The sequence below is a fragment of the Heterocephalus glaber genome, unplaced genomic scaffold (assembly GCF_053883595.1).
Source record: "Heterocephalus glaber isolate CG9 unplaced genomic scaffold, H.glaber_assembly_v1.0 deba00000621, whole genome shotgun sequence".
NCBI lineage: Eukaryota > Metazoa > Chordata > Mammalia > Rodentia > Bathyergidae > Heterocephalus > Heterocephalus glaber.
Genome location: NW_028258153.1, coordinates 10,545,904 through 10,567,365, shown reverse-complemented (window position 1 = coordinate 10,567,365; position 21,462 = coordinate 10,545,904). Strand labels below are relative to the sequence as shown.

General features: G+C 36.1%; 1 pseudogene; it reads left to right on the top strand.

The window, feature by feature from the left end:
- The first annotated feature begins 9,161 nt into the window (after positions 1–9,161).
- On the top strand, positions 9,162–10,624 carry LOC101720786 (ATP synthase F(1) complex subunit alpha, mitochondrial pseudogene; annotated as a pseudogene).
- The last annotated feature ends 10,838 nt before the right edge of the window (positions 10,625–21,462 follow it).

The window sequence follows — 21,462 nt, the reverse complement described above, 5'->3', positions numbered from 1 at the left end:
CGCTACCGATGAGTAAAGACACAATAGCGTCCATGTGGGGCTTTTTAAGCTCATCACGGTTCCCCCAGGCTGAGCAGTGAAGCCAGTGAGGTAGGTAGGAGCCAAGTCAGCAAGGATTTTGAAAGCACTGCTCAGAAGCTACACTTCAATCTGCAGGTGTGAGAAAATCACTGGGAGTCTAAAGAGGAGAGATGCATAGACAAGTGCCCCCCTTGGAGACAGGATTCTGACTATAGCCACAGTAGGAAAATGCATCTGGGAAAGTGACACTAAAGTGAAAGATGAGATGGCACCTGGAGAGAGAGAGAGAGAGAGAGAGAGAGAGAGAGAAAAGAGAGTAGGAATTTTAGAGCGTATTCATAGGAATAAACCAAAGTGAATCCACTTGAACTAAATTTAGGCAATGTCATTCTGAGGACTTGACAGTTGACTGAATATGAGAGTGCGGGGAAGAAGCAATCCATCTTCAGTGAGACCTGAAGTCCAGGAAGATAGCAAGGTTGGGTTTGTGGGAGCAGAGCGAGTTTAACCTCAGACATGTTGAATTACAAGGAACAGTAAGATATTTAGGTATCTCTCTCCAGTAGTCCATTGTATATATGAATTCGAATTTCAAGGTCAAACTCAAGATGGGGACATAGGTTGAAGTGTTTTAAGAACATAGATGTGTAATATGTATAGGTACTAATTTCCTAAGATGAACATAGTTATTATCTATTGCAAACATATACCATTAAAAAGAAACTAAAAGGGCTGGGGATTTAGCTCAAGCACAAGTTCCAGAGTTCAATCCCTGGTACCAAAAAAAAAAGAAACTAAAAATTTAAAACATAAAAATAAATATAAAGATGGATCATAAATCTTAATATAAGAACTAAAACTATAAAATGGATAGAAGAAAACACAGAAATAAATCTTTGTAACCTTATTAATGTGACCTTTGTGATATTGGTGCCCAGTAATTTCTTAGATATGATACCAAAAGTACACACACACACACACACAAACCCATAGATAACAGTGAAGCAGGTAAGATCACACAAGAACAGATGATAGAACTAGGAAAATAACAATAGCACATAGAAAAAAATAGCTATATGAAGCTATATTGTGACTATGATTAGGAGTTTATAAATATTGTATAGACGTACATTTTTATATATTTTCTTCATGCTAGGACCCTTATTCAGTGTTTCTAATAATCCAAATAGTCATTAATTCTTTTCTACCTGCATTTGGGAGAAGCAAAGCCAAGAGTTAATGATGGATTAATCATAAACAGAAAATAAGTGGTCCAGTTATCTCACAAATATTCAACAGACTGCTGTAGTATTATATATACATGTAGACAGATACATATATTGCTGGATAAAGGCATAGGAGCAATTTATTCTCAAGCAAATAATTCTTACCTATACGTGCTGAAACACTCATTTCTCAGTCCATTAGATTCAATTTAATGCATATAGGACATGTCTAGAATCAATAGGACTTTGAAGGTTTCATCTTTAATTTTACTCCAGTGAAAAATTCTATGTGCTGCTTGCTATTTCCAGCACTTAAGCACTATCGGCAACAGGCCCCTCAGGAAGCATGAGGCCCATGTTAAACCCCTTCTAAGTCAAGATGCTGTGATGCCCAAAGAACCAATTTTCATTGTATTGCATGACTTCTAGTATTTTATGGCTTGCCCAGAATCTGAGTGCAGAAAAGGTGCACTGGGATTAATTTCAGTTGCAGATGTAAAACTCAGTATTAAATTTTCCTTAACTTTCACAAAATCCAAGGTTGCTATTAGTTGTTAGCTAATTTTAAGCATGTACGGAAAACAAAAATAAGAATGCTATTTTTTCCCCATAATGTGTGATGGGAGGTGTAGCAAGTAAATCTGCCCTCTGTATCCATGGAATTCTACATCTGTGGAACCAATCAACAGGTTAAAAAATTAATTTAAAAACCCTGCATCTGTACTGAAAAAATTCAGATTTTCTTCGCTTATCATACCTACAACTACTTCCATAGCATTTACATTGTACTAGGTATTATAAATAATCCAGAGCTGATTTAAAACAAGTGGGAAGTTGTGCATGGCTTATACAAAATTACTACACCATTTTATACAAGGGACTTGATCATTCACAAGTATTGGTATGCATAGGTGATACGAAAACCAACCCTTCATGAATAAATGAGGGGTAAATATTCCTCCTAAAGAAAGAATGGTTTAGACAATTTTTTCATGACCAAAATAGTGGCTTGTCTGTATACAAAACTAGTTTACCTAATCATGCTGGCATTTCTCTAAATTGGTTTTTATTATTGGAGGTGGGTTTGTATATGCTGGCCATAGTCATATCCTATTCATATCTCTATCTGAGTAGAAGTAGGACTAGGGTTGGCATGACCATGTCTGCAGTATATGAGAGCTTATTGTAGCAATAACCCAAGCACATCCTAGAAAATGCTCTCAGGACAAAATTATTCTATACCATTCTACTAGCTCATATACTAGCTCATAACACCTCAAGTGTTAAATGACACCTCATCCCTAGTGACCCCTGCTTTAGTCTGACCCAATAATTCATTGAATAATACTTCATACCTAATCCTATATTTGTATATTTTTTATAATTTCACCATGTTTTCAAGTTTCATATTTTAAAAATTCACTGTAGTGACAGAGAAGCTGCTATTATTGTATTATATTATTGAAGAAACTGAAATTCCAAGAGATTAAGTAGTTTGTACAGAATTGCATGAGTATTAAGTGGTTGAACTTATCTAGAAGCTGAGCACATTGCAACTTCTAAGCAAGCATTATCTTCACTCTACCCCAGGCATCCTGTAAAACACGGGGCGGGGGGGAGGGAGAGAGAGAGAGAGGGAGACAGAGAGAGAGAGGGAGAGAGAGAGAGAAAGGTCCCTGGGATCTTACTTAAGCTAAGGCCTTGTCTCATAGAATAAACAGTTTTTCTTATGAAACAATCTTTAGCATCACTAACTTTTTCCCAGAGCCCTGCTTCTTTCTTCATCTTTCCACCTTGCAGAGCTGGACTCAACATCCTCAGAATGCCTTGGTGTCCTGAAAATGTCACACCATCTTTTTCCAGTAGGCAAATTCCTACTAGTACATCATAAGACTCAAATGTGTCCTCTTCTCGTGAGATTTACCTCATTCTCAAGGAATCATTTATTGTTCCCTCCTCAAATTATCAGAGGACAGCTTTGTTTGCACATTTTAATAGCACTTATTGTTGTTATGTTTTAATATATTGTTGTATCCATTTACCCCAGAACTGTGAACTTCTGAAGCCAAGTACTTATTTTTCACCCCAGAATCATCCTTACTACTGAGAAGTCTCTGGTACATAAGAGATTTTCAGGTCAATAAATGTCAGATGAGTAGCTCTGACAACCTTTGCCCTAAAGTACTGATGACAAAGTACTCACTCCCTCTACAATAATCAATGAGTGCAAATGTTGATATATCATCAGGAAGAGATCCATGAAAGTGGGTAGCCCTTACACAAAATGTATAATGTTTCAGAACAGTTTCAGCTTTTGAATTTTTTCAGATTTTTAAAATATTTGTATATATAATGGCATATCTTAAAATGAGACCAAAGTCCAAACACAAAATTTGTTTATATGCACCATATACAAATAGACTGAAGACTATTTTTAATAAGCATGTGTTCTGACTACATGTCAGCAATCAAAAAGTTTTGGATTTTGGATTTTGGATTTTGGATTAAGGATGCTCAACCTGTACTCAGTGTAAAGTAATGAATTTCTCATCAGGAAACACCTGACAATGTGATAATCAGGAGGAATTTAGGCCCAGTAGAATCTTCCTAATGTTTTTCAAGTCATATCACATGGATGACTTCCAAGACCAATACAAATTATTTCAAGTTCACTTAGAGTGGACATTTGACATTCATAAGGAATGCTTCCAGTATCCTCTGTATATCTTAAATTCAGTATGACAGAATATTGGCAAAGGATCTTGATTTTCTCCAGCATCATATTCTACTAAAAATGACCTGTCTCCTTTTCATATCAAAGTCATAAATTCACTAGTTTCAAAATTCACATCAAACAATATCTTTTATTTCACCTCTTTATTATACAGACAAAAAAAGTCAATTATGAGCACTTGCTGATGTACAATACAAATCACTTGATAAGAAAGCAAAACTACTGTCATACTGATTTGCACCTGCTGGGATCAGCAACATTTCAGGGTCTTCTAGAGGATCTGAATTTGAGAAAATTCAAAACTACAAATGTGAAATCTGTGGATTCCAAGAGTTTAATGGATATTGAGTGCCTGTTACATGTGAGACACCATAGCAAATACAGAAGATAATTCAACATCCATACTTGTCTCTGTTCTAAATAGGCTACTAAGTAATTCTGTGCCTCTATCTCTGCTGTACTGTTATTTGTGCTGACATTTTTGTCTAACAGAACTCCCTAAAGAAATAACCTAAATAGAGTATTATGTTATCCACAAATAATGACAGTTTTACTTCTTCATTTCCTATCTTTATTCCTTTTATTTCTTTCTCTTGTCTAAGTGCTCTGGCTAATGTTTCCAGAACTATTGAACAGAAGTAGTGACAGTGGACGTCCTTGTCTTGTTCCTGATTTTAGCATGAAAGATTTCAGTTTTTGACCATTTAGTATGATATTGGCTGTGGGTTTTTCATAGATGGCTTTTATAAGGTTGAGATAAAGACCATCTATTCCAATTTTCTGTCGGGTTTTTATCATAAATGTGTGTTGGATGTTTGTCGAATGCTTTTTCTGCATCAATGCCTGTTAACTGGTGACTGGATAAAGATGATATGTGGGTTTTTTCTATAAAATAGAGTACTACTCAGCCACGCAGAATGATAAACTAGGGACATTTATAGCTAGATGGATGCATATTGAGGCCATACTCTTAAGTGAAATAAATAGGACACGTGTGTAAATACTGATTGTCTCTCTGGTGTGAGAAACTGAAAGTGTAAATGAGGACCAAAATGTATAATAGGTAACGTGAAATAGCAAGCAAAGGTTCAAAGGGGAAGGGAAAGTAAGGGGGGTGGGGGAAAGAAAAGAAGGGAAAGAAAAAAATATCAGGAAAGAAGGAAGAAATAGAAACAAAGCTTTTTAAATAAGGAGGGATGGAGGGGTGAAAGGGAGGTAAAGGGAAAAAACAAGCACTAAGATATATCACATACAGATACAAATTCCCAATATTGAATATGATCATAATGTATGCCTAAAACGTCCGATAAAGTTAATTCATATAAAAAAGAAATAACATAAAGCCTTCCAGGTATGATCATGCCTTAAATTAAAGCATTATTTTCTCTAAAACTCATACACAAATACATACACACACACTTTAATAGGTAGCCTGTGAAGTGTCCCAGATATTGGCTCCTCAATTTTTCATAACCGAGTTTGTACTTTCTTCAATATCACAGCGGGACAAGAGCACAGGGGTATCAATATGAAAACTAGTTCAACATAGGAGACTGAAGCTACAGAATCATTGGCAGGAAAGAAGGAGCACAGAAGCCATAGAAAGGAATTGTTTCTCAAGATGAGTTTGTAAATGGAAATTATAAGCATATTAAAAATAGCTAAGCTAAGGAAGAAGAGCCAATCAGGAAATGTTGGAAATAAAAATAGAAATGTTTTTATATCCTCAAAGAATTGAATAGCATCTATAACATAAGAACAAAATTTAAGAAACCAAAGCATTCAGGTATGAATTAAAAATAATAGATAAGAAAAAAGAGTCAATTTGCTATTAAAATAAAAAGTTCAATATATTATAAGTGACTCACTTATATAGCCAAAGATTAGTTTGAAGGCAGATAAAAATGCTTTCACCCAGATCAAAACTTAAAGAGATAAAACACAAATGTGAAAATTAAGGTATCATAATAAAGATGGTGGTAATGATGCTATTAAACTGCTTTAAAATACATAATAAAAACTGGAATCAAATACTAAATTTCCAAACCAACAGAGAAAAACAAAGGTGGGAAAAATACATAAATCTAAGTCAAAATGAGGGATGGAGGGAGTTCGAGAAAATAACATGGTAATAAAAAGTAAAAGATTTTATTTAAGTTCAAATAGACCAATATTAACAGCAATTATAAATTGATTAAAGTCACCTAATAAAAAACCATCTAAATAAGATGTTTTCAGAGTACCAGACATAGACAAAAAAGATTCTCTTACAAAGAAGAAACAAACTAAAAGACAATGATACACTGTATTAACTATTGTTATTCTCTTGTTTTGTTATGAATTTTTATTTTATTTTTTCATAAAATAAAAATTTATTTTAAAAGACAAGATGCTTCTAATTCAGCTTGATGATACTTATGAGAGAAACATCTTTTTAAAATACCAAAAGTTCAAATAAAAGACTGGAAAAGATATACTAGGTCAAAATTATTTTTATCGTACTAGGCTACTGTTTGCCATTTTCATTGAGTTGACATTTGCACTGACATTTAAAAAACAAGATTCAGTGAAAGTGCTCAAACTAAAGCAATAGCATTAAACTGTGCCAGGAGTTATTGTCTTTGTCATTGCTACTTGTCAGAGATAAACACAGCTAGACATTCGTTAAATCAGTGAAAACCAATTTTATTCAGTAATTAGTGACCGCAGGGAAAGAGTAGAGTTCTACTCCAATTTGGGAAGAGGTGATTTGTGCATTTCCAAAGAAGAATGAGGAAGGAGGAAGTATATGCACTCCAGAGTCAGAAGTGCAGAAGTACAGAGGGTTGCTACATGCAGTAGTGACCAGGCCAGCTGGGACTGTAGCTGCCAGATACTCACATTAGGGTCCTATCCTTCCACAGAGACTGGGAGACAGCTGCCTTTTGCCTTCTTGATACTCTGTGGTAAGGGAATGGCTCCCAAGCCCTTGAGAGGCTCTTGGGAGTAGCAAGAGCTTCAAGTTTGCAATTATGAGCCTGTTGTAGTAAATGTTCTCTAAGGAAGGGCCTGTCACTGGGTGTGTGAGTTTTCATGCCAGGGCTGTGCTTTCTCAGGTGGGACCTACAGTGCAGTTGGGACCTTGCTAGGGATGTGGCCTCCTGTAGCTGGAAGCTTTCCTGGCATTTGTGGCTCCTTTCGTGCAGTGGTTTGAACGGAGTTGTCCTGTGCCAAGAGCTCTGCAGTTTTCACAGGCACTTACAGAAAACGACACAGAACCTCCCACCAAGCTTCTCAGAGTCAGTTTTGCTTACAAATGACTTTTGTGCAGTGGTATCGTTAATCTTTTTTCTTAACCCTTGAGTACATGTGTTTTTACTATTCAATGTAACAAAATGGAAAATATGAAAAAGCACTTTATGCTGAATTTTGAAGTATTCAAGTTGTCTTGAGGAAAAGCTATTGTTAAGGTGTTCCAATTTTGAGATAAACTACCACTCTTTCCAGAGAACACCATTTAGACTCGAAAGAACGACTGGTAGACAAACTGTAGCTATCAGTGTTTGGGTTTTGGAATACATTTTTCTCAAAAATAAATGTAGTCAGTCTGACACTTCAAGGAAGACAACTGACAAGTAACAATATCGATTGCCAGTGATAAAACTCAAGCTTTCAAAGGAAAGTTATTTGAGAAACTTGTATTCATCATGAGCTTGATAGCACTGCAATACGCAAAAACTGTTCTAACATGATCAGTAGTTAAATTAATAATGTGAATTTTTTGATGCTATACAATGAAATTTGTCCCTTGGAAATTATGCATAATTCAGTTAACCCATATTTTCCAAATGACAATACACTGTGTTATGAAATAAAGCAGAGGTAAAAATGCAAGAAACACCAATGGATATCAGTGTAACTAAGTACTAAAAGTTTAATAAGATTTCGTATTTCACCTTGCTACTAGCTAAAAAAAAATGTCTTCAGAAATTCCTACTCAATAAAAAATGAAAAGAAATGACATGAGTTATACAAAAAATGAGACACAATTGACATTATTTGCAGATGATATGGTTGTCTTTTAGAAAAATCCAAGTGTTCTCAAACTATAAAAACTAATAATAAAGTTCAGTAACATGGTCAACATGTAAAAACAAACAATATCCCTACTTACAACCATACACAAATGAAAAGTGCAACAGAAATAGTTTTTATTAATAATGGCAAGAGAAAAATATAAGCTAGCAAAGCATAACATTGGCATGTCTTGAATGACATTAATCAGGCTTAAAAATCTGAATAAAGAAACATACTATGTTAATAAGTAAAATATTATAAAGGAAAAATTATTTGCAAAATTAATCTACACATTCAATAAAATTTTATCATACTTCCCTCAAATGTTATAAAATTTAAACTTATTTTAAAACTCATATAAAAGAAAATCTCTAACATTTTACAGTATAATATATAAAAATGGCAAAGAATAAAATATGTATTACATGAGCTATAACAAATGATGTACATAAATATTTTGAAGAAAAATTTTCAAATTTGCTAATAAAGAAGACAAAAATATAAAGAAATAAGCTACTTAATGGCAAAGAAAAACTATCATAAAGGATATCAACTGTCCCCTAAATTAGCATATAAATTCAATGAAATTCCTATGAAAATTTTGGTAAGCTATTTTAGGAAGCCTGAAAAGTTTATTCTAAATCTATTTATGGATTAATAGTGAATACTTAATAGTTTCTCCTGCTAATCAAGCACTTTCCTCAGAAGTTTAAATGCAACTCTTTAATACTGAGAACCACATCTAAAACATACCTGCTACTATCATCACTAATTTATATATGAGAAATGGAGGCACAAAGAGTTATAAAAGAATCAAGATTCTTTTCCAAATGTCTCCCCTGTCCACTCCCTTAGCCACTGTACCATTCTGTCATGCGAACCAAAGGAAGCCAGCTGCCTTGACTTTCCTTGTTGCTGTACCATTTTGTTCTAGTCAATCTGGAGGTGCCAGCTGCAGTGGGAACCACCAGGGAGAAGCTGTGGACATTGTCAAAGCTGTGAGGCCATGCTATGTCCTCACTCAGCTGGCAGGACTGGTCTCTAAACATGCTTAAGATCATCCTTTATTGCCACAAGGAACTTCCATGTCTCCAAACTCATCCTCAAAGACTGGCACTGCTGAAATGTCCTATATTCTGTAAGAGCATGTTTTTGGAATTGATGCCTCTGTTGACCTTGAAGAGACTGGGCATGTCTTGGGGACAGTACTGCTGAAATTCATGGGCTGAGGAACATTAAAGCAGCAGAAATGTTAAGGTTTTCTTTAAGCTTAAAGGCCATGTTTCTGAATATGGAACAAAACAATGTTGGTATTGTTCTATTTGAGAATGATAAATTAGTTAAAGAAATGTTGTGAAGAGGGTAGGAGCCATTGTGGACGTTCCAGTTGGCAAGGTGCCATTGGATCATGTCATAGATGTCCTTGGTAATGCCACTGATGAAAAGGGTTCAGTTGGTTCCAATATCTGTAGATGATTTGACCTGAAAGGACTTGAATGATTCCTCAGATCTCTGTATGGGAACCAATGCAGACTGGCAGACTGGTAAGGCTGTGAGTAGCTTGGTGCTGATTGTTCGTGGTCAGGGTAAGTCCATTATTGGTGACAGACTGACTGGCAAAACCTTGATTGATGTAGACACAATCAATAACCAGAAGTGTTTCAATGATGAATCTGAATGGCAAAAAGAAGTTATACTATATCTGCATTGCTATTGGTCAAAGCAACTCACCATTGCCCAGTTGATGAAGAGATTCACAGACGCCACGAAAGTACACCTTTGTGATGTTGGCTACTGCTTCTGATGCTGCCCCAACTTCAGTACTTGACTCCTACTCTGTTCTATTAGAGAATATTTTAGAGATAATGGCAAACATGCTGTGATCATCTATGATAACTTATTTGAATAGGCCTGTGGCTTACTGTCAAATATCCCAGTTGTGCCACTGATTCTCTGATTATGAGGGCTATCTAAGATATTCTACCTACACCCCTGGCTGTTGGAAAGAGCAGGTAAAATGAATGATTCTTTTGGTAGTTATCCCTTGACTGCTTTACCAGTCATGGAAAACACAGGCTGGTGAAATGACAGTCATTTCCATCACTGATGAACACATCTTCTTGGAAACAGAATTGTTTTATAGAGAGAACTGCTGTGCTGTTAGCATTGGTCCCATGTTGTTTGTGGCCAAACCAGGGCTATGAAGCAGGTAGCAGGTACCATGAATCTGGATGGCTCAGAATCATGAGGTTGCTGTTTTTTTGCCAGTTTGCTTCTGATCTCAATTCTATCACTCAACCTCAACAACTCTTTGGTCATGGTGTGCATCTGCCTAATTTGCTGAAGCAAAGAGACCACCCTTCTATGGCCACTGGAGAGCAAGTGGCTACTATCTGTGTGAGTATAAAGGAGTATCCTGATAAACTGGAGCCCAGAAAGACCAGTTTCAGAATGCTTTCTTGTTTCATATTATCAGCCAACACCAAGCCCTGTCGGCCAGCATCAGGGCTGATGGGAATATCTCAGATGAGCCAGATGCAAACTGAAAAAGATTGTAACAAATTTCTTGGCTAGATTTGAAAAATAAACTCCATGGATTCACATCACATACTGCCTTGGTTTTGTCACTGTTTCTTCTAGTAAAATCAACTCCATTTGTAAAAGGATTACCCTCGTACTCTTAATGTACAGAAATGACATTAAAAATTAAATTTCTACATTGCATGGTTTAAAAAAAAGAGAGAGCACCAAATGATTTTGAAGAAAAATAGGTAGAGTACAGGGTGGCATCTTTATCACTAGAGCTTGAAATAGGGTAATATTGATACACAAATAAGCAAATATGCAATGAAACAAACTGGAAAACTTACAAAGAACTTACATAGTTGATTTATGCCGCTGATAACTTTTGGGATAAATAAGAAAAAAATTGTATATTAAATAAATGTTACTGGGATAACTGAAATAAGATCCTTAATTTAGTCTCTTTATAAAATAATTCTACAAGGACTGAGTTTGCTAAAAATAAAGGCAAACACTTCTAAAACTTAAAAGTAAATTAATAAAAACATATTAAAATCTTGGGTTTAAGTACATACAAAGCACAACCGTGAAATTAGAATGATAAGTGTACCTACTCTGAAATTAAAAGCATCTGTTCAACAAAATACACTATTAAAAAAAGAAAAAAGAAAACTCTGAGAAAAGGTATTTGCTATATATAACAAATAGTAATATCTAAAATACACATATTCTTATTATTAATAATAAATAGAACAATAACTCAAGAGAAAATGGCCAAAGTCTGGGCAGAAATTTCATAAGGTAAGAAACAAAAATGGTAAAATATTATCCATATACATACTCAGCCTAAATAGTAAGCAAGAAAATGTATATTCAGCCAGTGCTGTGCTTAAAGAAGCCACCTTGGATCATCCTGCTAGAGCTGACTGTAGCACCTCCTCCCGACTCGCCCTGCCACGTTCAGTGGGGCCATGTTGGTGACTCAAAGTTAGTCCTGGTGAGGACATATGTGACTTGAAATTGGTCACTGTGGGAAGATTAACCCCATGGAAAATGGGCAAATGTTACAAATTAAGAGGGTTTTTCTATTTATCAATTTACCACTATATACTGACTTTAGAATGAAATATCATTTATACCTATAAGAGTCACAAAAAGCTTAAAATATAAAACAGCAACAGTGAACAAGAATATAAAATATGAGAATTCTCAGGGCCAGGAATTTAGCTCAGTGGTTCCGCTCCCTGCCTCGCAAGCGCAAGGTCCCAAGTTCGATCCCTGGCATAAAAATATATATATATGAGAATCCTCATACTCTGCTGGTAGGATCCTAAAATAATATAACTACTTGAGAATACAATTTGGCAGTATCTGTAAATGTGAAGGCATATTTACCCTGTGACAATTCCACTCCCTATAGAGAACCACTCATAGATATGTTTAAGGAGTCTTAAAATCATATTCGTGGCCACAGTCAGTCAATTGGAAACATCCTAAATATTTATAAAAGAATGGATAAATAAAATATGTTTATATAGTGGGATAGTATATAGAAGTGAAAATTACTGAACTAAAACAATACATATCAACTTAGATAAATCTCATGAATACACTCAATGAAAAAGCAAGTTACATTAGAATACATAAAGTATATCTTTAGTATATAATACTAAGGCCTGGAAACAATACTGTAAGCTTTATATGGATGTCTATGTATATACATAGACATAGTTGCATGTGTGTATATATATACATACACAGTAAGTTCCCAACTTACAACAGAGTTCCATGCCAGGAGAATGTTCCTAAGTTAGATTTGTTCATAATCCAGCAAATTGAGTCTTTTACAGTACACCTGTGAATCTTATACAGCACACCTGTGAAAGTTTGCAACTCAAATGCTCGAAAGTTTGTTAAGTTTAGACTTACTGTATATTTATAAATATATGAATATAAGTTTTAAATTACATCATATTGACAAAAACTTAAAGTCCAACAACACCAAGTGTCTGAGAAAAACTAACTCGCATATTCTATAAGTAGGAGTATGATCTGGTACAACCAACCCACTTGGTGATCCATTTAACAATATTTGGTGAAAATGGTGAAATATCTTTTTGTGACCTATCAACTTGGCTTCTAGACACATTTACTTAAAGTGAACTTTTGCATACATATACAAAGGACAAACTTTATACTTTCCATTGCAGCATAACTTTGCACAGATTTATTTTTACTAAGAAATTGATATCACGGGATACCACTGAGCAAGTAAAGTAGGCCAGCTCAATCTATGTCCACATAAATAAACCTCGAAATGATGCTATGTGAAAGGAAGTCACAGAATGATATATACAATGTGAAAACATTATGTTGTTTTAAAGATCACACAAAATACCACATTATTTATGGTTAAATATATACTTAGTGAAAATATTAAAATATGGATTGAACGTAAGCAAAATTAATAGTACTGTTTGCCTGTGGGGAGGAGAAAAGAGAATGATCGATAGAAGCATTAAGAATTATCTATAAAAATTTATTTCTTTGAGAAAAAAGATCTGAAGGAAATATAACAATATGCTAATATATGTTAAATTTGGATGGCAAGTACATGAGTGTTTATATCGTTTATCTTTTGTTTGTACTCTTTTAAAATGTTTATACCTTTCCTCCTTAAAGAAAGTAATATATTGGGCCGGGGATTTGGCTCAGTGGTTTCGCCGCCTGCTGCCCAAGCGCAAGGACCCGAGTTCGATCTCTGGTATCAAAAAAAAAAAAGAAAGAAAGTAATATATTTCCCTTAGTTCCCTGAAGTTGTTTTTGGAAGAAGAAAACCTACCAAATTTGGAATCAAACACAAGGTTTGTAATCTAAGCTTTTCTATTAGATGGCTGCATATCTACGGACAAGTCTGCTGAGTTTAATGAGAATGCAATAAGGACCGCACAGAGGAAGATGAAATGAGATATCTCGAGTCACAATGTGTACAATACTGACTTTCTATATTAAAGCATCTCCCTCCTTGCTGGGGTTAAACAACAGAAATTTACTTTCCCATGGTTCTGGAGGCTGGAAGTCAAGGTGTCTGCCAAGATGGTTTCTTCTAAGGCTCATGAGGAAGGGATCTGGTCCAGACCATGCCTTTTGCTTTCAATGAGCCATCTTCTGTCTCTTGATATTATTTTCTTTCTATACATGGCTGTGTCCAAATGTTCCCTTCTTATAAACACATTAGTCATGCTGATTATGGACTACCCTAATTACTTTAACTACAAAGGCCCTATCTCCAAATATGGTCACATTCTGAGGAGTAAGGGATAGGACTTCAACATAGAATTTTGAAGGGACACAATTCAACCCATAAAACCTACAGTGTGCTGTCCATACTTTATCTATATAATGAAAGGAATGTTCCCTTTAAGAAGGTTGAGCTCTTCTCTAACTGAAAATGACCCTAATCATTGGTATATTTTATTGTTCCCAAGTACGTGACAGGTCTGAGTAATGGCAGAATGAGGCGGCAGTTTCTTCCTTTTCAGATGCAATATGACAGTGGTGTGACTAAGGCCTGTGCCCAAAATAAAGGCTGTATCTACAAGCTTCTCATCTGTCATGCTGCATCCAGTTTGCGCAGGTGGATAACAGACAATGCTAACAATGCCAAGCTTCTATGTTTGATTCCCATCTGATCTAATTAGTTTCACTCATCCCTCCACTTATCAAGTCCTTAGCCACTGCTGGCTGACCCAGGGAACAACAGAGACCAATCAAAAAGAGGGCACTGGATGTTCAAAAGCCATGGCTTGAATTCTGGAAGGAGGCATGGGAGGCCATCTTTATCCCCATTCAAATGACCCCTCTCATGTTGCTCCAGACCTCTGTAATCAAATGATCGACACTATGCAAAAAAAATCTTAGAATGGAATAGTCCACAACAACCATGGAACAGAAGCTACAAATTCAGATAAAAGACATGCAGTTGCCACAGCCTGTGGTTAAAAGTACTCTTCTCACTGGATCATTTTTCCACCTAATTAAATATATTTTCAATTAAAATAGTCACAAATAGATTAAAACTGAATAATCATTGCTTATATGTATTCTTTTTCATCCTCACTTATCAACCATCTTAGCTCCATCCTCTCTGAAATACTGGGCATTGTACAGAATAAACAATTCATAAATTCATTGCAAAAAGAGAGAAATATTTCCTATGTCTCTCTCTGGCCTTTTTTATGGTTTGTTCAGATCTTGATTGTAAATGGAGACAAAAGCCTTCACCTTCAGATGCAGAAAGAAGGAATAATATTCCAAATTTCTCAGGAAATCATGCCAAATTTCCAGGCATTTTTTTCCCCTCCTTAAAGTGAGTCTCTTAATTCTCTTTCTTCAGAAGCTCTTGAGCCTGGTGATTAACATACATTTTGTTTTAGAGAAATTAGCTGGAAACAAGAGCCCTAAACTCTGATTTACAAACATAATGTGGTGGAATTCTGTTAACAGTTTTCTCCTTTTTAGTTTGGTGGAATGGTTACTAGAAAGATATTTGTGAGTGGACCCTTTTGGTGAAGAGTAACAACCCAGTTCAATCCAACAAAAAGATTTTTTGTCTTCCATACTTCCAAAGTCCAAAAATCTGCTTCAGGCACAGCTGTAACCAGCTGTTCAAACTTAGCCATCCACAACTCTCTGTCTCTCAGGTCTACTTTCTTCAGACAGGCTTTGCCCAGGGGATATATCAGAGGTTCTCAAATCATGGCTAGTGTGGCACTACCAAATGAAAAAACACAAAGTTATTCTCTAAAATATCCAACAAGAATTCCAGGTTTCGTGATCCCATGTTCATTTCTAGTGTATCTAAGCATATGCTGGGCTCCCAACTACCATGCACAGTCTATGTACCCACCTGGTAGAGGAGCAAACCCCACATCAACTACACAGGATCGAAATGAACAAAGGCTAAATCTCCAAAGGAAGATTGAGTTGCTGTTACCCAACAGGAAACAGAAGCCAATTGTGATAGATATCTGTTATTGAAGGCTTAGGCTGTCAACTCTGATATAAGCACTGTTATTCGCAATGGAGGCTCAGTTAGATAGCACAGCAAGCTTAGTACAAATTCAGCATCATAGCTGGAAAAAATAAATTAAAAATCTATTTTCCACTGTTGATGGGTCAATGCTGCATTTTCATATGGGCACATAATTATGACAAGTCACAGTAGTCATTTGAAAGCTGGTCTGCAGGTAACAGAAAACAGCAAACAAAGAATGACAATGAAAGGTTGTTTAGCTCATCCCCAGCCACTGATAAAAGTAAACCTAATCCTTCAATTTTGGAAGCCCTACAGGAACAAGGTGCTGTAATAATCACTCCACTGTAATTAAATTATTAAGGAAAATTATATACACTGTCTTTTCTAGCCCTCTCCATGCAAGGGAATAATTCCTTCTGCACATGTAGTACATTAATTTGTTGTAACAATTAGTTTCAATGATTTTGTGAGGCATGCTAATCTCTCACTAGGATAAAATGAGGCACTTAGATAAAAGTTGTGCTTCTGAAGGGAAGTGGGAATTTACAAACTGGATGATCAAAATATATGCTCTGGAATCAAAATATATTCCCTCACCTCAAGGACTGTTTACTTGGAGTTCAAAGGTCTGTAAAGAGAAAATAATGTCACAAGGGTTTCTGTCACTTGTCATTTAGAGGAACACCCCCTCCCCAAGCTGAAGCTTGGTGCCCTGTGTCACCAGTCCAATGGCACAGTTAGGCACAGGAAGCAGGCATTTTTGCTGCTGCATTAATACTCTATCCCAATTAATGACAGTGTCACAATGTACTTAACATAAATGAATTTTATGTTTTTCCTAATAACCCTACACCATATTTTTTTCTTAAATTCTTTTACTGGTACATTGTAGGTATACAACACAATTACATTTCTCACTGAGAACTTGTACCTTTACATAATGCATCTTGGTTCTTATTTTTTCCCCATTCCTAGCCCTCCTTTCACCCAGTCCACCCTTCCCTATTTACAAAGACTTTATTTCCCATTTTTTCCATTTCTCATCATTTTTCCTTTCCCTTCTTTCCTTTCCCCTACCCCTCCCACTACCCCTACCCCTTTGGACCTTTTCTTCCTATTTTGCATTATCGATTATTCATTCTAATCATTGATACATTTTAGGTATACAATACAATGACATTCATCATTGGAAATTTGTACCTTTACATAATCTCTCTTGGTTCTTATTTTTCACCCTTGCCAGCCCTCGCTTCAACCCCTCCATTCCTCCCTATTTACAAAGATTTTGTTCCTATTTTTCCATTTTCTCATATTAATTCCATTCCCTTCTTTCCTTTCCCCTACCCCTCCCATTTCCTTCACCTTTGCCCCTTTTCTTCCTATTTCACATTACCTAGTATACATTTTAGTCCTTATTTACACTTTCAGTTTCTCACACCAGAGAAACTATTCGGCATTTATTCATGTGTGTCTTATTTATTTCCCTTAAGAGTATCGCCTCAATGTGCATCCACTTAGCTATAAATGTCTCTAATTTCTCATTTTTTATGGCTGAGTAGTACTCCATTTTATTAAAAACCCACATTTTCTTGATCCAGTCTCCAGTTGATGGGCATTTGCGCTGTTTCCAATTTTAGCTATTACAAAATGTGCTGCTATGAACATGGGTGCACATATATCACTATGATACTTCTAATTCTTTGGGGAAGATCCCCAGCAGTGGAATAGCGGGGTCAAATGGGACTTCCAGTCCTAGTTCTTTGAGGTATCTCCATACTGATTTCCACAGTGGTTGCACCAGTCTACACTCCCACCAGCAGTGGACAAGGGTTCCTCTTTCCCCACAGCCCCGCCAGCATTTGGTTGATTTCATGAGAGCAGTCATTCTTTCTGGAGTGAGGTAGAATTTCAATGTTGTTTTCATTTGCATCTCTTGAATGACCAGTGATGTTGAACATTTTTCATGTATTTATTTGCTATTTCTACTTCTTTGTGTGAGAAATGTCTGTTTATTTCAGGTGCCCATTTTCAGATTGGGTCTTTAAATTTGGGAGGTCTGATTTTTTAAGTTCTTTACAGATTCGAGATAGTAGACCTTTGTCTGAGGAAAAGCAGGTGAAGATTTTTTCCCACATTGTGGGTTGTCTCTTCACACTGCTGGTGGTTTCTCTTGCTGTGCAGAAGCTTTTTAATAAGAAGAGATCCCACTTGTTGACTGTTTGTGCTAGTTCACGGGGAATTGAGGTTTTGTTCATAAAATCTTTTCCTACACCAATGTCTTCAAGAGTTCTACCTAACCTCTGTTCCAACTGGTTCAGTGTTTCTATTTTAATATTTAGATCTTTAATCCATTTCAATTATAGTTTAGTCCATGGCAAGAGATATAGGTCTAGCTTTAATCTTTGGCAAGTTGAAGCCCAATTTTTCCAGCACCATTTATTAAAGAGGCTATCTTTCCTCCAGTGAGGGTGTTTGGCTCCTTTGTCGAAGATGAGATGGCTGAGTGTGTCTGGCATTGTTTCTGCATCTTCTAATCTGTTCCACTGGTCCTCAGGTCTGTTTCTTTGCCAGTACCATGTTGTTTTTATCACAGTAGCTTTGTAGTAGAGTTGCAGGTTGGGGATTGTGATACCCCCTGCCATGTCTCTGTTACCTAGACTTGCTTTTGCTATTCTGGGTCTCTTCTTGTTCCAAATGAATTTTTGGATTGTTTTCTCAAGGTCTATGAAGTATGCTGCTGGGATCTCAATTGGAATTGCATTGAATCTATACAGCAGTTTTGGAAGTATGGCCATTTTCACTATATTAATCCTTCCTACCCAGGAGCAGGGGATGTCTGTCCATTTTCTGATATCATCTTCAATCTCTCTTTTCAGAGTGCCATAGTTTTCAGAGAAGAGGTCTTTGATTTCTTTCATTAGGTTGATTCCTAATTATTTCAGTTTTGTGGATGCTATTGTGAAAGGAATTATTTGCCCTATTTCTCTCTCAGTGAGTCTGTCATTGGTGTGGAGGAAAGCTATTGATTTTTGTGTGTTGACCTTATATCCAGCTACTTGACTGAATTTGGTTATTAAGTCTAGAAGCCTTTTGATGGAGTTCTTGGGGTCTTCTATACAGAGTATCATGTCATGTGCAAATAATGACAGTTTGACTTCTTCATTTCCTACCTTTATTCCTTTTATTTCTTTCTCTTGTCTAATTGCCGTGGCTAATGTTTCCAAAGCTATATTGAACAAGAGTGGTGATAGTGGACATCCTTGTCTTGTTCCTGATTTGAGTGTGAAGGATTTCAGTTTTTGACCATTTAGTATGATATTGGCTGTTGGTTTTTCATAGATGGCTTTTATCAGTTTGAGGTAGAGATCATCTATTCCAATTTTTGTAGGGTTTTTATCCTAAATGCATGTTGAATTTTGTCAAATGCTTTTTCTGCATCTATGGAGATAATCATATGGTTTTTGTTCTTGGCTCTATTGATATAGTGTATTACATTAATTGAATTTTGTATATTGAACCATCCCTGCATCCCTGGGATGAATCCCACTTGATCAGGGTGTATGATCTTCTTGATGATCTTCTGCATTCTGTTTGCCATTATCTTATTAAGGATTTTTGCATCTATGTTCATTAGCGAGATTGGCCTATAGTTCTCTTTTTCAGTTGGGTCTTTCTTTGCTTTGGGGATCAAGGTGATACTTGCTTCCAGGAATGAATTTGGGAGTAATGCTTCCCTTTCAATTTCATTGAAGAGTTTAAACAGTAGTGACAGCAGTTCCTCTCTAAATGTCTTGTAGAATTCAGCAGTGAAGCCATCAGGGCCTGGGCTTTTCTTAGGTGATAAGTTTTTAATTACATTTTCAATTTCATTGGTTGATATGGGGTTGTTCAGAACTTTTAGGTCTTCTTCGTTCAACTTTGGTAATTCATATGTATCTAGGAATCTGTCCATTTCTTCTGTGTTCTCCATCTTATTGGCATATAGGTTCTGGAAGTAGGTATTCATGATCCTCTGAATTTCTGCTGGGTCTGTTGTCATTTCACCCTTTTCATTCCTCATTGCATGGATTTGGGCCTTTTCTTTCCTTTTTCTGAGAAGGTTGGCTAAGGGTTTGTCAATTTTGTTGATTCTTTCAAAGAACCAACTCTTGGTTTCATTGATTTTTTGTATCATTCTCTTAGTCTTCATTGCATTGATTTTTCTTCTGATCTTTATAATTTCCTCCCTTGTATGAGCTTTGGGGTTGTCCTGTTCTTCTTTTTCTAGAAGCTTGAGGTGCAGCATCAGGTTGTTTAATTGGGCTTGTTCTGCTTTCCTAATATGCGTATTTACTGCTTTGAATTTCCCTCCTAAGACTGCTTTCATTGTGTCCCATAGATTCTGATATATTGTATTGTCATTGTCATTTAATTGAAGGAACTGTCTGATTTCTTCTTTAATTTCCTCTGTGACCCATTGGTTATTCAGAAGTGTGCTGTTCAATTTCCACATGTTTATGAAATTTTTTGAGTTTCTTTTGCTATGGATCTCCAATTTCATCACACTATGGTCTGATAATATACAGGGGATAACTTCAATTCCATTGCACTTATTTAAACATGTTCTATGTGTGAGTATGTGGTCTATTTTGGAGAATGACCCATGTGCAGCTGAGAAGAATGTGTATTCTGATTTTGTGGGGTGGAAGACTCTGTAAATATCTGTTAAGTTCATTTGTTCAAGAGTTCAATTGAGTTCTAGTATTTCATTACTTATTTTTTGTCTAGTTGATCTATCTCTTTGTGACAGTGGGGTGTTGAAGTGCTGCACTACAATTGTATTAGTGCATATATGAATTTTCATGTCCGTTACTATTTGTTTTATATAGTTGGGTGCACTAGTGTTTGGTGCATAGATATTTATGATTGTCATCTCTTCCTCTTGGATTGTTCCCTTTACAAGGATGTAGTGTCCTTCTTCATCTCTCTTAATCAGTGTTGGCTTGAAATCTACTTGATCTGCCAAGAGGATAGCTACTCCTGCTCTTTTAGGGGGTTCCCGTTGCATGGAGTATTATTTTCTACCCTTTAACACCTATGAGTTTCCTTTTGAATTAAATGTGTTTCTTGTATGCAGCATATTGTTGGGTTTTGCTTCTTGACTCATTCTGCCAGTCTATTTCTTTTGATTGGTGAATTGAGACCATTAACGTTGATGGTTATAACTGAAACATATTGACTTGTCATCAGCATGACTTTTTCTTTTTGCTGAGTTCTCCCCCTTTACATTTAATTTCTTATCATGCCAGATGGGTTCATTCTGCTTTGCTTCCTGGGGTTGTGATCCTCAATGTCTATTCCTAGGATATTGTGTAAAATTCTTTGGAGTGCTGGTTTGGTATTCACGAAGTTCCTAAGGTGCTCTTTGTCATGAAAGTATCTTATTTCTCCATCCATTTTGAAAGATAATTATTTGCAGGGTACATCAATCTGGGTTGGAAGTTGTTTTCTTTTAGGGCTTGGAATATGTCACTCCAAGCTCTTCTTGCCTTGATGGTTTGTGTTGAGAAGTCTGCTGTGATTCTGATGGGCTTTCCTTTGTATGTGATTTGGTGCTTTGCTCTAACTGCTTGTAGAACTTTATTCTTCTGTTGAGTTTCTGGAATCTGAACAATTATATGCCTATGTGTAGATTTTTTTGATCAAGGCTATTTGGAGTCCTATATGCCTCACTTATCTGTATGTCAAGTTCTTTTCCCCTGCTTAGGAAGTTTTCTGCCATTACTTCTGTGAAGAGTTTTTTTATGTCATCTGAACTCTCTCCTGTTTCTTCATTGACTCCAGTTAGTCTTATGTTATTCTTCTTTGCATCATCTAGCAGCTAC